This window comes from Silene latifolia, chromosome 4 (genome assembly GCF_048544455.1).
Source record: "Silene latifolia isolate original U9 population chromosome 4, ASM4854445v1, whole genome shotgun sequence".
Classification (NCBI taxonomy): domain Eukaryota; kingdom Viridiplantae; phylum Streptophyta; class Magnoliopsida; order Caryophyllales; family Caryophyllaceae; genus Silene; species Silene latifolia.
Genome location: NC_133529.1, coordinates 53,226,238 through 53,243,457, shown reverse-complemented (window position 1 = coordinate 53,243,457; position 17,220 = coordinate 53,226,238). Strand labels below are relative to the sequence as shown.

General features: G+C 38.5%; 1 long non-coding RNA gene across 1 annotated transcript in view; it reads left to right on the top strand.

The window, feature by feature from the left end:
- The window catches only part of LOC141653494 (uncharacterized), a 39,676-nt gene extending 24,044 nt beyond the window's left edge, over positions 1-15,632 (top strand). Inside the window, exons 2-3 of the long non-coding RNA XR_012547425.1 lie at positions 14,857-15,185; positions 15,295-15,632. This is a non-coding gene — a long non-coding RNA (uncharacterized LOC141653494). The remainder of the gene's footprint in view (positions 1-14,856; positions 15,186-15,294) is intronic.
- Positions 15,633-17,220: the final 1,588 nt, after the last annotated feature.

Here is a 17,220-nt window from a genome sequence, read left to right as displayed (position 1 = left end):
GTCCCAAGCAAGAGAGGCTGGGATGAAGCTACTAGAAAGCCAAATTGCTCAATTGGCTAGCAAAAGTAACACTCGAGCTCCGGGACACTTGCCGACCCAAACTGACCAAAAGGATACCTTAAATGCCATCACTTTGAGGAGCGGGTCCACCCTTGAGGGTCCTGCCATGGTCGAGGACGCTGTTGAAAAAGATGAGCCGGAAACAAGTCAAAAGAAAGCTTCAACGAATAAATCAAAGAAACAGCCGTCTACCAGGTATATCAGTCGATCGACTGATACACCCTTGTCGATCGACCGACATACGGGTTCTGAGGAGCTCGAATCGTGCATAACGGTCGATCGACTGAGGACAGTGGTCGATCGACCAAGGTCACTGCTGATAGCGAGGAATTTCGTCCTTCAATGCCCGACAATTTGAGAGACCATTTGTTCCGGGGTTCGACAACTCCGAAGGTGTTAGGACCAGACCCGAGAGCTGATGGGTCAGTCCCGGTTCCGAAGTTTGACCCAATGACGGTTAATGGCTCACATTTGAGACGGTCTGAAGAAGGGTCAAGTTTCAACAAGGAGAAGGTGACGGACTTCCAGCCTAAGTCCACGGATGCCGGCATGCGCAACTTAGAGGAGAGGGCTAAGGTACTTCTTACAGCCCCATATCCGGAGAGACTCGTGCCGACGAAGGAACAGGTATCTTTCAGTAAATTTGAAAAAGTTATTCGTAGTCTGAATGTACAAGTTCCTTTTCTCGAGTTGGTCAATCAAGTGCCTGCATATACTAAGTTCATGAAACAATTATTGTCAAAGAAAAAGTCACTTGAAACAGTGCACACTGTAGCACTCACTGAGGAGTCATGCTCCTATTTATCTCACACTGCACCCCCTAAGCTAGAAGACCCGGGAAGTTTTTCTGTTCCGTGTAATATTGGCACCTTTCCTATTGAGAAAGCCTTATGTGATCTAGGAGCCAGCATAAGTGTCATGCCCTTGAGTCTAGCTAGGAAGCTTAAATTGACTAGGTTCGCGGTGACAGACATGACAGTTCAGATGGCTGACCGATCTGCGGTCCAGCCAATAGGGGTCTTAGAGGACATTCCTGTCCAAATAGGGAAGTTCTTTTTCCCCGTCGACTTTGTTGTACTTGACATGCCTGAGGATGCTCATATACCCATTATTTTGGGTAGGCCATTTCTCGCACACTTCTTGGTGCGATCATAGATGTCGGTCTAGGGACCTTGACTTTCAAAGTGGGCAAGCATTCTATTGTCTTTGCCCAACCGGCTAAGAAAAAGGACCCCATGTGGCCTGTGACTTGTAATACGGTTTCTGAAAAGAAAGCGTACTTTGTGCTTCCTGAATTACCTGTCTCTATTACTACTTATGTGTTAACCCCTCCGCCCCAAACTGGGAGCAAGAAGGAGGAAGAATCTGTTGTTTTAGACATTGCAGGAGCTGGTTTGGGGAAGGGCGAGCCGCTTGTTGCTTCCGCTGCAAAGAAGCCGATCATTCAAAGAGGAGGTCTTGGTTGCCTGAGCTATGGAATTGATGAGGTAGTTGATGACGAGCCGGTTAAAGCCAGAGAGTCTGATTTGGATTCTGACAAGCCCGAAGAGGTCATTGATTGGGGAGATGATGAGACTATTGATCCGTTGAGCCATACAGACATGGAAGCTGAGAAGGGTGCAGCTGCTAAGATAAGCACCATTGAGGCTACCTCTAGTAGCCAGAAGCCGACGAAGTGGGCCATACCGTGGTCCTTCTTGATCAACTATTAGTTGATCGAGCTCTTTATAAACTTCATTTTATTTGCTTTTGTTAAGACAATTTTTATTGCTTTTGTGTGCGCGAAACTTCTCTTTTATTTTATTTGTTTAGGATTTTTAAGTACTTTAGACCTTGTTTTGGGTTTTGCGCAATTTTAGGCGCGTATTATTGTGCACTTGCATGTTTTTAGAGCTTGTTAGCTCGAATCATTGAGTAAATACGAAGAAATAAGAGGTTGCAGCAGTGTTTCCAGTCGATCGACCGGCTCCAGTAGTCGATCGACTGATCTACAGGTTCCAGGCGTTACTGTTCATGTCTACCTGGTCGATCGACTGGGTTAAGTGGTCGATCGACCGAAGACACTGCTGTACCTGTTCACGACCTCTCCCCTGCTGTGTTTGGTCGATATGCGGACTTAAGGGAGTTTTCTACTCCGCTTTACTTTCCGTCATATTATTTATTTCTTCTAATTTTCTCATTTATGCACGATTTTACCGCCTCAAAATTATTTCTCTCAGTCTTATGCGTGGTATTTTCTGTCTTTCAGGTACTTATTGGTAGCACTGCTAGCTACTGAAACCTCCTAGCTCACGCTGGTTTGGGGAGGTTTCCTTTGCTGCGCTTAAAGTCTTGTGAGTTCCTGATTTCTCTACTTCATGTCATTTTATTTTACTTCATTTTCTCGCAAATTCCCGTTTTCCTTTTATTTCATTACATGATTTTGCACAATGGGGACATTGTGCAATTTGGTTTGGGGAAGGGTTTTGCGTCGCATATCATTTGCTTGCATTCACGTTTACAGTTCTGCCTTGCATTGTTTATTTCATTTCTCACATATACAAAATACAAAAATTGAAAAATTTCAAAAATTTCGAAAAATGCACGTTTATTTTAGCATATAGGTCGAGGCGGAATGGTAATATTTCAAGGATGATATTGCATTTTGCACCTGTTTTGCCTAAGCCTTGCTTGATTAACATGTTATTAGTAGAATTATATGCATATCTACGAGTTTTCGTTAATTATTTGCTGAACTTGAGACTTGACTTAGATTTTTGGCAACCTACATCATATTTCTGAGATTTAGAGCCTATAACTGGTGACATTCATGACCGGTTTATCTAGGAATGTGAGTAGTACTCCTTACGAGGCATGTTTCCTTAATTTGCATAAATATGAACTTGATCTACTTAAATACCTGTATGCATTCGGTCTGTGGTTAGTTGACACATGTGGTAGAGGTTCCCTTTTCTTATTTTACCCATAAGCTCCACACTGCCAAAAATAGCCTTTTTGTCCCGTTAACTACATCCTACATTTAGCCTGTCCTTTGTCAAGCTAGTAGTTTAGTTGTTGGGATTGTTACTACGTTTTTGGTGGCATACGCTCATGTTGAGATGATGATTGGAAAATGAAAGAAAGGAAATAGAGAAAAAAAAAAGAAAAAAGAAAAATGATTCGAAAAAGAAGATAAAAAGAGTTTTGTACTGTTTCAGCAGTCGATCGACTGCCCCAATAGGTCGATCGACTGGAGTTCGAAAGAAAGAAAAAGGAAAAATCAATTCGCATGATTCAGTCTTTTTTATTTGGCGATTTTTGCTCCCATGATTCATTCATATCCTATGGGGAGTTTATTGATTTAGTATTTTGGAGATTGTGAGTTTTGTGCTTGTTGTAGCACCGTTCCATTTGTTTTTGAGCAAGAAGTTGGATGTTGCCATATGGTTCCGTTCTGGTACTAGCTTGATCACCTGTACTTCCACTTTTCCATAATTATCTTTGCCTCTTCTTACCCATACCTCACATATCCCATATATACCTCGGCATGCGTCATTGGTCATCTGTTTGGTTGGAATGCATATGTACGGTCATAGAGATCATTTTCATATTTTATTGCTGGCATGTCTTCATAGGTCGCAGTTATGTGAGAGTCTTTACAAAATGAATTCTTCCTATTCTCCTATATATTCACCTGTGCTTATGTGTGATATGAGCGACCCGTGAGAGTCCGATTTGATAAGTCTCTATGGTTAACGGTTCGGCAGTTTTTAACGACTCCATAACTCGTTTGCATGATTCACATTGCTAATTAATTGTTGGTTATTGCATTAAATTGGTTTAGGCTTTACATGTTGCATTTCGCTCTGAGATTGAACTCGTTCCATTAGGTAATTAGATCGAGTCTAGTTCTTGCTTGGGGACAAGCAAGGGTTCGGTTTGGGGAAGTTTGATGCGTGCCTTTTATATGATGTTTTACATCCCATTTTACACGCATTTCAGAGCTCATTCATGTAGTTTATGCTACATTTCTCCCTATTTCCATCTACTTCCGTGTTTTGTACATTATTGCAGAAATGTGAAGAATCCAGCGGAAATCGAGCTAAATCCGTCCCCGAGTATCCTACATTGCATGTGACGAGAAGTATTTGCTTAAGGAACGAGCTTGGTGCGCATTTCAAGGCCCAAAAGATAAATCCACGAGTTTATAAGAGTCAAGTAGCAGCTCAAGCAGTCGACCGACCACCTCCCTTAGTCGATCGACCAACTATCGGGTTACAGAAGCAACTGTTCATTGCTATGCCAGTCGATCGACCACCACGCCTAGTCGATCGACCACACTGCTGTTCCAGACGAGAATTAAAAGACCGAGGAACTTGAAGCCCATTAAGTTTAGGTTTTGGAATAATTGTTACGTATACTTTCTATATAACGTAACTGAGAATACTTAGTTTATCATCAAGTTTTATTATCAGGAAGTTTACATTGAGTTTTTAGAATATCATAGTTAGGGTTTGGGACTATTGTTAAGCATTGGATCTTTGTTTTTGCCTAATCTTTCCTCTGCAACTCGGTACTCTTCGGCCCTATTATTTAGTCATCTTTATTTTCGCTGTTAGAATAGATTTGCTAGTTAGTATCCCAAAAGCCAATTATCGTTTTATCGCTATTTGTTATCTACTTTAAGCATGAATTCAGTAATCTTTATGAGTTTTATTGTTGTTATCATCATAGGTATGAGTAGCTAAATAGTTTGTATTAGGATGTAGGCGATTTATGGCATAGGCGGCAATAGATTGAACGTGGACTGATTCGCGTGTCAGTCGATCGACTGACATTCTTGGTCGATCGACTGACCCCGTGGGGTTTTATTCTCGTTTTAATTGTTTTAATGTTGTATTTAACGAATCGAATGCATGCGACCAGTTAGATACCTAATTTGTGACTGACCCATTAGATCGAAAGATAGGGGAAGTTGTTAGACCATCAATTAAATCGACTAAACTGTGCTGAGATCGAAAGATAGGTATAGTTTAGACCGTTAGTCACTTTTCAGGACGAAAGTTAGTATTAGTGATATTAGGGACCTTTAGCGAGATCGAAAGATGTTGTCTGTTAAGAGTGGACCGAGAGGACCTCTTTATTTCCCGCCTCACATGTGTTTGAATTAGACCGACTTAGTTTGCTGCCGCCGAAGCTATAATGAACCGACCATCCTAGTACCCCTTCTTTATCTGTTAAATCCGTCTTTTTAGTTTATTGTCTTTATTCATTCTTAGTCTTAGATCAAATCAAATCAACCCCCACAATTGTTACCTTAGACTTTTATTAGACAGCTAGAAATTACGTCTGCCTCCTTGTTGTTCGACCCTGTTACCACTAGCCTAGATTAGTTTTAATAGGAATTATAAATTTTATTTTTGGTACTCACAACGACGGGTATCAGTGACTAATATGCATGTTTTGCAAATGTAAAGAAATGAAATAAAAGGCTTTAAAATACCTCTTAAATGTCATTAACCAAATATTATCACCGAAACACGGATTTAACCGTCATGGTATGAAGAACCAAGGGTGAAAAATGCTTTATGGTTAAAACATGTGAAATGAAACAAGTGGTTTCGAAAATACTTGAAATGGTAAAAACCGATTACAAATATGAAAATGGATTAAGGGAAATGACGAGAACAAACACGGTTGATCTCTGGTCTGAACACCCCATTTAGGCGCGAGCCAGTTGGCGACCTAAGGGGCTTCTGTCTCAGACCAAAAATCAGTTTTGGCTCGTTTATTCCATGTTTTGATTCATGTTATGCATGTTTTAGCATGTTAAAGTCATGAAACGAAAGAAAACATAATAAAAGAGGATTTTTACACCCTCATACTTACATGTTTGGTTGTGGCGAGTGACCGACGTAAGTGTAACAACTTGTTTGATCGGAAAAAACTCGGTTTAAAACCGTTTTGGTAAGTAAAAGAGTGTTTTAAGAGTTTAGTGATGGTGTAGTGGTCAAAGTGGTCGGACAAGTAGTTTAATGCACGATGACGGTACCAAACAATGTGTAAGGCTCGTGTTTACGATCGGTAGGTCGTAAACACGCGTCGGATTATGACTTTAGAAGTCGAGTCGAGAATTTTAAGGGAGAAAAGAGGGGGCGGACACTCGCGTAAGTCTCAAATGGGTGGCATTTGAGGGGTATTTATAGGAGAATTAGTGGTTGTGTGAGTTTTGAGCGACGTGGCCACCTGGGCTGGTCAAAGAGGCGCGAGCCAAGTCGCGGCACTTCGAGTTGTGTTGTCACTATCACAACAAACGCAATCATGATTTGTTCTATCCTAGGTTTTGTAGTCACATGTTTGGTACTTGACCATTCATGAATCCGGGAAAACTTAGTATAGAAGGCTTGAAGATATTTTGTTTTTGTGGTTGACTCGGTTTGACTCGTTGTTGGAGTCGGGATTTTGAATTTTCGAGTCGGTTTTTGGCTCGGTGTCGGTTTTGACTCTAGTTAGTGTCATCGCGACCCCGTCGTTGTGCATTAAACACTCCAGATATTTTTGAAATGTTTTGAAATGTTTTGTTTTTGAAATCGTTTTAAGTTTTCCGACGTAAAGTTGTACACGAACTGTCGATCAAACGCTGCGATCCCAAAACATGTTGTAGTCCGATAATCATCAGGTGTTTGTTGGAGTCTCAGCAGATACTGGGTATCTACAAGTTCCTGTTCGTATCTAGGTTTCACGGACACGCCTAGTTTTGAGCGTTCCCGTGTCGGACACCGACACTCCTAGGACACGCCTGGAAATTCGTGACGGACACCGACACTCCTAGTAAACGCCTGGAAACGTTCTGGACACGCCTTGAACCGTGTCCTCGGTTTTTATGTTAAAAGAAAACGTGTCGGACACGGTCCAACATGGTTGGACACGGCCCGTGTCCGCTGGACACACCAAATAAGCAGTTTTGAAATCAAAATCTCACTTTATCAATCATCACGACATCTCAGTTTTCCATTTTCCCCTTACATCTCACTTCTCCCCCTTTTTATCTTGCATTGCGACGCCTTCCAGCCTCCCCTCGCCTCAGTCCGGCCGCCGTCACCCTCCCCTTCGCCGCTGGCAACCTTTGCTTGCCACGTATCTTGCCTTTTCGTTTTCCCCTAATTTCTCAATCTATGTTTTATTTCTATATTAATCTCTATATATATTATACATAATAATAAGTTTCTAAATAATTAAAATAATTAAAATAAATCGTTATAATGATTATTATTGTTGTTATTAAATTTAGGGGTTTTAAATTTGGAGATTGTTGATTTTTCAGAAGTTAGGGTTTGTTTGATTTAGGGGTAATTTTCGGAAGCGAATAACTGAGTTGTTATTTCCCACTTACCGAAAGAAGTTTAATGAATAATTACAGTGGTGCAAAGGATGATCCGTAAACTCTTTTTTTTTTCCAGCTTTTGGTGAGCATTGTTTGTCCAACTTATTTTTGGTGCCTTTTAATGTTAATATATTTTACGGAAAATATTCGGTTTGATAACTATGGCGAATATTATTTTAAGACTCGAATTTGGGTTTGTAATTTGGAGCCTTTGATACTTTTTATTTAATTTTGTAAGACTTAAATGCTTATTTAAATTTGGGTTTGTAATTTGAAAATATGTAGTTTTTAAGACATGTTGATTTTGACGTATAAGACATTAATATTGGTTGTCATTTTAAGATTTTGTGGCCTTTAGATGACCAAAGTTTAGATGTTGGTTATAATGTTCTTCATCCCTTTATTTTAATATGTATATTGATTTTTTTTTTGTCGTGTCCGTGTCCTAAATATTTTGAAGTGCCGTGTCGTGTGTAATATACGTATTAATATCCGTGTCCGTTTCCATTTTTCGTACAACCTAGGTTGGTATAACCTTATGAACATAGAGGTTTGTTCTTCTGTTACAGACATGGTGTGACCATCTGAAGGTACAACAGCTCGCCTAACTTATTCTGCCCGACTTGGGCCTCTCGTTTTCGTCTTGTTTAGCTATTCTTTGATTGTTAACTGAGCTAATTGTACCACTACTTATGCGCGCACTCATTAGTGGTGGTAATGCATGGAATGTGTTGGAATTAACTCGTAAATAGTGTGCTCATATGATAAGAATGAGGTCTGACTTGTATTGTGTCCGGTTATCTAAGTGTTCATTTGCTTTATTAATTATAAAGCCACGTAATATGGATTGTTTCCGAGAGAAATTGACGATTCAAACTTGTAAATATTTTGTTGACTTGTGAATGACGAACTTAAAAATGAATTGATTCACCTCTTTTCTTGTATGGTTACAAGTAATTGTATTTGAGTCTAGTTGAGAGGTAGCAAGGCGGGTGTTTTGATCCCTCTTGTTTTGGAACATGTGCCACCCGTTGATGGGTTACCACTTCGTGGGCAGATCCTCGTGCCATATTGTTGGTACTAGGTCGCGAGGTGCTCCATCGAGTAGCCGCGGTTACTTGATTTGAGACTATGGGATTGGTTTACCGTTTAGGTTTACCGGTTGTTGAATCGGGTATAATTGGTACTCGAGAGTTTGGCCAAACTTAGAATATGACCATATTATGATCGTCGTCCTACCATAGGGAATGGGGTGTCAGTATTGTCTGAGCATCGTCTGAGCATCTTGAGTGTGTCATATTGTTGATTCACGTGCGTTCCACCGTTCTCTTATTTGACTTAACTGTTGACACTTGTTACAACATTTGTAATACTTGACCGTATTTACTCATTATCACTTGTTAACGTTATTCTGTTGATAATTTGTATAAATGCTATTTATCTGATATCACTTGTTGGTTGATCAAATGTGTTACTAATTATGTTTGAGAACCCATTAAAACAGTCCTCTGGACAGTTCTATTTGACTCTTTGACTCTGGACTTGAAGGGACAGTTCTACAAACAGTCCTATATGTGCTTTCATGTTGGGTATGTTTAATATTTTACAATTTCTGTTCTATTGGGTAAAATATGACTGGGGAACACCTAGTTATTCCCGACTGATTGTCGCCCTCCGTTTCAGGTGATGATTGCAAGTGGTTTATGATTTACTGTTGCTGGCTGGGATAATCGAGTGAGAACTCCGACCTAGGGAAAAATTAGTTATGATAATTTAAGATATATTTATATTTCATTTAGTTGTTTATCGGGTGGGTATTTACTCCCATTCCAAGTTGTAGTAAAGATTTATATTCGAGTTAGTAACAAACCGGTTTTATCTCGATAATTCCGCCACCGAAAGAATTTTTCGTAATGTTATTGACTTATTGACTTATTTATATATTGTTTTTCCATATTTGAAAATCCGGGTTGTTACAGTTGGTATCCGAGCTCTGTAGCTCCCAACGCTCACTCGATAACCCAAAATTTAAAATGGATTAGAAACCTAGATCACCCTAATAAGAAACGAGAGATGGGTAGAAACAATTAAGAAATTGCGTGCTATATTTTTGAGTATTTTGTTTATTATATTATTCTGTTGATTCTAACTCTGGTTATTCCATATAGCTACTCTTATAGTTTTATTATTAGTTGCGACTTATACTTTGTTATACTATTTTTGGTAAGTGGTGACTTTTGTATGAAAGTTCTGTTATAGCCTAGTTGTGTTGGATAGGGACTCATCATAACCTTTAGAATATATATTATAAAATGTTGAATGTGTTTGATATGATTTGTATGCTACCTATGTCTTGTATTGTTAATTTATTTGTTGTATGAAGTAGTATGTATGAAACTTCGTTGTGGTTTGTTAAGATTATAGAGGGGAGACGATAATAAGGGAGAATGTATTATTGATTGATGTTGTTTTACATCGATATGGTGAGGTATTTATAATACCTCCCAACTTAATGGCAAACTCTAACCCTAATGGCAAACCCTAATGGTAGCCGGGCCTAGTATAAGCCCAATCTCCTAATACCCTCCCGCAATCGTAAAGGCAGTAAATAGTACGAACTTTACGATTGGAGAAATACAAAGAAAATATAAAAAGAAAAAAATGAAATCTTCAATCTTCATCTTTTTTTATCTTCATCAATCATCTTCGTCTTCGAAAAGTGGTAAGATAAACGAGTATAATGACTCGCTAGAAATTTTTTCGAACAAGAACGTTAATTTTTTCGGACTTGTCGAAAGTATGAGTTAATTTGCAGGAACCCTAATCGAACCTGACAAATTTCAATAAAACGGAAAATTATCCGTCAATGTCAAGATTTGGAGAACGCTAAGCTTTTCGAACTCCAAACAAATAATTAAAGTACCACCTTAAACGAAGTAAAAGACGATTAACAAATTTCAAAGAAAAAGAAAGAAATTATTTCTTTATTTTTGGATCTATTGTAATTAACAATTCGATGATGGGCAATCATTTGGAAGCAAAACAATTAGGAGATTGGGCTTATACTAGGCCCGGCTACCATTAGGTTTGCCATTAAGTTGGGAGGTATTATAAATACCTCACCATATCGATGTAAAACAACATCAATCAATAATACATTCTCCCTTATTATCGTCTCCCCTCTATAATCTTAACATGGTTCGTCTATGCCGGAAACAATGCAGTCATATTATAATTGATTGTTGTCCTGAAACAAGAAGTGATACATCTGAAATCTGCTATAGTGTGTGCAGCCCTACGCTTACTTAATTTTGCAGTTAGGTTGATTTGTGAGGGTGGTGTTGCAATGACGGCTAATAGTTTAATACCCATATTCATATAAATGCTTTAATTTCTCTGACTAAAATATTCTCTCTCTAATTTCCCCAAAAAAAAACCCCCAATTCAAAACCGCCTGCTCCACCGCCTCCTCTGACCACACATCGCCTTCCCCGTCTCCCCTACCCAATCGCCGGAGATGGGGTCATTCCAAGGCCTATCTCCGGCGATTTATCGCATCTCAGTCCGTGTTCACTCCCTTCCGCTATGATTTGGCCTCTTGCCCCCTTGACGGCGTTCGGTTGCTGCGCTGACCGTCCGATTGTCCTACCGGCTGCTTTCCTGGTTTGATCTCGTGCCTTTTCCGGTCCTCCGATTCTCCGTCCTGTCATCGAAAGTCCTGCATGCAACCCTTGGGTGTCTCCCCTTCCCTCCGCCCCTCCCCCCACCCTTGGTAGAAATCGTCCTTTTTATGTCGTCTTGGTGTCGATGAGTTAACTCATCTTGTTTTGGTTTTGGGGTCTTTGTTGTCGTGTTGTGGGATATGTTGTTTGATTGCCTGCTTGCAATCTTTGCCTTTGGGGATGCGGTTTGACTTTTCCTTTTCCAAATCTTCTTGTTGCTTTGTTCAAACTTCCAATCCAATTGGAATACAAAGAAAACTACATAAACTTGTAATTTGAAACAGGTATAGTAAGGTTTTTATAACCTCCAAAGTTTCTGAATGAACAACTAAAAATAATTTAATGCATAAATGTGAAACGAGTTTATTAATAAGTGTATCATCAAATGGGTTCATCTAATTTCTGTATAAAACGGATTTCAAGTGAAACAGTTAAAAGTGTGTCGTTTTTTTGTGGCATTATGTGAGTTCAGTTGGATTGATCTAGTTGCATGTAGGGCCGATGGTCCTGGGGAGTTTTGGGTTTGGTGCCGGGTGTTGTCGTTGATGTCGTTGTGTCAGCTCGGTCTGATTAATCGGTCTTGGTTTTGGTGGGTCCGTTGGTTCCGTCATTCTTTGTGTCTGAGGTCATGGTTCGGGGTTTTATATCTTGAGATGTGTGTGGTATGGTGATGTCGGGTTTCTTGGCTGTGTTGTTGGTTCGGGTCGGATGCGGTGGAATCCTCATCAAGCTGATGTCTAAGTCTTTTTTATCGTTTTTTCTGTTTTTCCAAATAATAAACTCCTTATGGTTTGGGGTGTCCTGTCCCCTTATCCACGGGTTAACTAGGCTTTCTGGTACTTTGCATCGGGTTTGTGTTGCACATAGCTCTCCGCGGTTTTACGGGAGGGTTTTGGTAATGGAAAAGTTCAAGTGGGTTTCTAAGTTATTTCCCACCTATTTACTCATTTGTCTTGGTCACGAGGTTCTGATTAGCGGGGGAGGTGTTCCAAAGTGTAGGAGTTTGTTCTCCTCTGGAGACAGATTTTCATGGTCTGTTTCCCGCCTTTTCTTTTTACGTCCTTGGGGCGTAAGTGCACTTTGTTCTCTCTCGTTGGGTCAAGGGGTTCGTTGGTTTCTTGATGACGTTTATCACAGCCAAGGAGATGAATCTCCAAGACGCTTCTTTGGGTCTTGTTGTAGGTATTTCTCTGAAGCTGTACCGTTTAAGACGAGTAAAGACGAGATTATGGGGGCTCTTTGGTCTACTGAGGAAGTATATCACAGCCAAGGAGATGAATCTCCGAGACTCTTCATTGGGTTTTGTTGTAGGTATTTCTCCGAAGCTTCATCAATCAAGACAAACAAAGATGGATGTCTTCCTTTGGCCAACGGTGCTTGTCTATCGAAGAGTGTAAAGGATGTTTTTGAAGTCCAAGTCTGTGGCCTGCCTACCGTCGTACGCCACCAACACATTATTGCCAGCCGATGCATTTACCTTGTTGTTTTAGATTATGTTATTGGTAGTATTTTCGTGTTTTATGCTGTTGTTTATAGGTATGGTTTAGTGAGCCGTACCACCACAATGTAAAACACTTTTTTTACCGTTGCCAAAAAAAAAAAAAAAAAAAAAAAAGGTTTGGTATGTAAATATGTAATGCTAAACCATACGACTGTAATAATTTTAAGTACCATGATTGCTGCATCTTGAAGTTTTGTTTTAATTGTTTACTTTGTTTGAACAAATAGTTTCCCTTTAATACTAAAACTGATCAAATATCATTTCACTTGAATATATAAGACAAATAGACTCTTCTCCCCTATCCATTCTGTTTTTGCCTTATCCCTGCTACTTCATCCGTATTAGGTTTAAGACGGATACACCCTTCTTAAAAGAGAGTTTGTGTTATTTGAATACGGCATGAATTAAGCATTGTCTTTTTAGTTAGATAAGCTTGTAAATTTGTAGGTCATTTATTTCATCAGATCTTTATTACTATATTAGTCCCCTTTATACTTAGGTAGTGGTGTTAGCTTTTATTATGAATGCTAAACATGTTAAAAGTTATCTTTGGCTTTGTTTCTTTATGACTAATAATTGTGTATAATCATGTTATGATCATTCCTGTGTTTCTTTTACCCCATGGTTGAAATTTGATTTATTTAGCATTAGTTTGTGTTTATGTAAGTTTGTTCATTTAGCTACCATACTTGGTCTCGTACATGTTACAATGCTAAGTATATAACATGGATTTTTATTTAGCTTGATAATGTGTTTACTGTACATTCTATGATACTTAGCTACGGCAATTGAAGTTGTTCATTGTAAAAATAGATTATTGACCATGACTTAAACTTGGTTAATTTGAGTTTGTTTTGATGATAATTAATACCCCCATGACCTCATTTGGAATAATCCTTGAATAAGCCTTGTAACTATTCGAAACTAAATGGCTTATCTCTTATAACTGTAAATAAGTTGGTTTTACATGTGTGAATAGATGAAACATAAACATGTTTGACCATGAGTATTTAATGATTGATGATGTTTACATGGAGTAGCTTACTAATTATATGCACCCGTGTATGATGTTGTGGGTTGTGGCCAGTGAGCTTGTTCTTCTTGATCTCAAATGTTCTTACGTGCTTGAACTTGGTTAATGGTGCATTAACTGTTAATGGGTGCAAAGAACGCTTCCCTTAACTTTGGCTATACATTATTGTGTAATATATTACCTTACTAACCCTTGTCAATTAGTGTTTTTCAACTCTGAAGTTTTTGAGGCCAAACGTTTTAAAAGGCGGGGAGAATATAACGCACCGTAATTTTCTATAATTAAATATTAATTTATGATATCATATCTAAATGTAAAACTTATATTGTTAGTCTTTGAACCTTACTTTACTATGTTTCTCATTCACCCACCTATAAACGGCTTAACACGTGTGTAAAACTCTACCTTTGTTTTAGTGTTCACATTCTTCTCCGAGTTTGATATTTGTATGTGATAGTTTCTCCCCTTCTTTTCATCTTTCTAATGATTCAAATTTGTCCTTTTTTCTCTTTCTATTTATCTGCGTCTTAACATTCATTGAGCTCTAAACTTGAGGTCAATTTTCGAGTTGTAGCTTAATATCTCCGGTACTTGGGTTTCTAGAGTATTCGGATTTCTACCTCTATTTTCTTCTATAGTCACCAACAACTTGTCTTTCACTTTCAACCGTTATTTGTGACACTTTTACATCGAAAGAGTTACTAGCCGGTTTATAAGTTATCGCTTTGAAATTAAACTACTTTCTATATCATTAATTTTAATTAAAAATTTTGTGAACTTCAATTTGTTTTCGTTTTTAATTGTTGGATTTGTTCGTCCTCGTTCTCAGGCTTTAGGATTTTTAAGTTTTAAGGACGAAACTTTTTAACAGGTGGGGAGAATGTAACACCCCATGTTTTTAAATAGTTAAATATTAAATTATAATGTTATATCGTGATTTAAAGTTTATACTTTAGCCTTCGACCTCAATTTTATTTATTTTCTTAATTTACGTACTTTTTATACGGGTTGAAACATGTGTATACCATCATACTATTTGGTTTAATTGATAAGAATACTCTGAACTATAGGGGTCCTGCTCAAAATACACTAAACTATGTTTTAACTACCAATATACCGTACTATTAGACACCTTCTCTTTGAATATAATTGGCGTCTTTAAAACTTGTTGTAGCAGGTTATTGTTCATGGGGCCCACTATTAGCCCCTTAAATCTAATTCATCTTTCCCCTCTTCTATTCTTATTCACTACAAAAAAAATAAAATTCAAAGCTTTGTCTCTCTCTTACTCTCTCCTCTGTTGCCAACGGTAATTTATCTCTCCCCTTATTACTTCCCCTCTGAATTGTGGCTCAAATGAAGCGGCCATCATCCTCTTCATCAAATTCAACTTGTTCGAAAACTTCAAATGTCGTTTTGTGCAATCATAACTTGGGTGCTGTTTTGAAGACGACAAATAAGGGACCAAATACCGGAAAGAAGTTTTATGGATGTCTATTATGGCCTGTAAGTTCAATTATTTAATCTCTTTTGTTGTCATTGTTCATAACTTGGGTGCTGTTTTGTGCGACTATGTTTTGGTAATTTTTTTCTGCCATTTAATTTGTTGAAGCAGAATACTTGTGGTTTTTTTCACTTGGAGGAGGAATTGCATCTGGAAATTGAAGATGAAATCAAGATTTGTGAGGCAAAATTGAAGAAACTGAAAAAGAAGAATGAAAAATTGAAATTTGAGGTGATGAAGTTGAAGGTTGAAGTAGATAAACATGCCAAAGGAGAGAAAATTGTAATGTTTGGATTAATAGCTTCTTGGATTATATTTGCATTTAGTTGGTTGTTTAGGAGTTGAATGTATTCAAGCAATAATCCTTGGTTAGGAGTTGAATGTATTCAAGCAATAATGAATGTATGAAAGTGAAAACAATCTCTTGAAGTAATGCAATTTCATTTCATGGCAAACAACTTGTCTGATTACATTACTTAATCCTTGTCTGATAGCATTCACCAAAACAAGTCTCTTTCTACTACATTCCTCACAAGAAAATCAAGTCCTAAAACATGGTAATATTACATAGACTACTGTTCTTATCAGTTACATAACCACATCTATTCTTCATTTATTTTACTGGTTCACTGATTGTTGAGTAGTGATTCCATCCAAAATGCTCCTTGGACCAGTTGTACTGCCCACAACCTGTCAAAAAAATCAATGAAAAAGCTAATTATCCATTCTTAACATAATATATTCACAAATGGTTATTAATGAAAATAGCTATATTATCCACTTACATTTGTATAAGCGTTTCCTGATTCATCAATAAGAACTCCAAGTCCTTGTGGAGCCTGCAATGACAAAATAACAAGCTCTCAATTCACAAGTAATTATCCTATTCAAATAAAAGTACTTATCTTATTCAAATACAAGTACTTACCCTTCTCCCTCCACCTCTTCCTGATCTTCCTCCACCTCTTCCTGTTCTTCCTCCACCCCTGGCAGCAGTTCTTCCTCCTCCTGCAGAAGCACCTCTTCCTGTCCTTATAGTTCTTCCTCCTCTACCAGTTCTTGTTGGTTGTGCTGTTGCTCTATGGCGATCTTCAGAGGCTGGTTGTGGTGTCTCATTCACATATGGCCCAACTGATTTCCTAGGTCTTCCCATTGGCCTCTTGGGAGGGGGTGGTAGTTGCTTGTCCTTGTCAGAGCACTTTCTTTTGTTATGAGATTTGGACTTGCAAACAGAGCAAGTCATCTCTATACCATGTTTGGTCAACTTACCTGATTTTTTAGGGTTCTCAAATGGGTCCCTTCTTCTTTTTCTCCTAGGTCTACCAGGTCCTATCTTAATGGGTGGAGGATTCAGTGGCAACTAAACCTTTGGCCAATACCTCTGGCCTAGACATGGACTAATTGACAGATTGTAAGACCTTAGATATGCTTCTTCTTTATACTTGTCATGCACATAATCCTCTACCTCACATGATATATCAAAAATAGCTGCCACATCATAAAAGCATGGGATACTTGTTAAATCCCATTTTCTACATGTACAAGTCCTTGCCTCTATGTCAACAGTGAAGGCTTCTATTCCATACGTTACCTGAAAGATTGTTGGACTAGATGGTAAAACTTTACATTGTGCAGCTTTGTCCTTCACCAATTCTAGTCTTTCTTGCACCCTTGGACAAACAACATGGGTGCTTCTCTCCATTTCTGTCTTTTCCACCAGTCTCTTCATCAAGGATGACCTTATCTCTTCAAGCATGTAAATAACATGTTTTACTCTAGCATCAATGATGAAAGCATTAAATGTCTTTGCCATATTGCTTACTATGACGTCATTTTTTGTGTGTGTCTGAATAAATGCCTTACAAAACAATTGAGGTCTACATGCTATGAAGGCTTCAGCAGCCTTATGGTCAGTCTCCTTAAGAGCTTGTAATGCATCCTCAAAATCAGCCTCATTGTATGCCTTAGCACAACTCCAGAAATGGAGCTTCATTTCCTCACCCCTATAGGTTTTGTGCCAATTAGCAAAAATATACC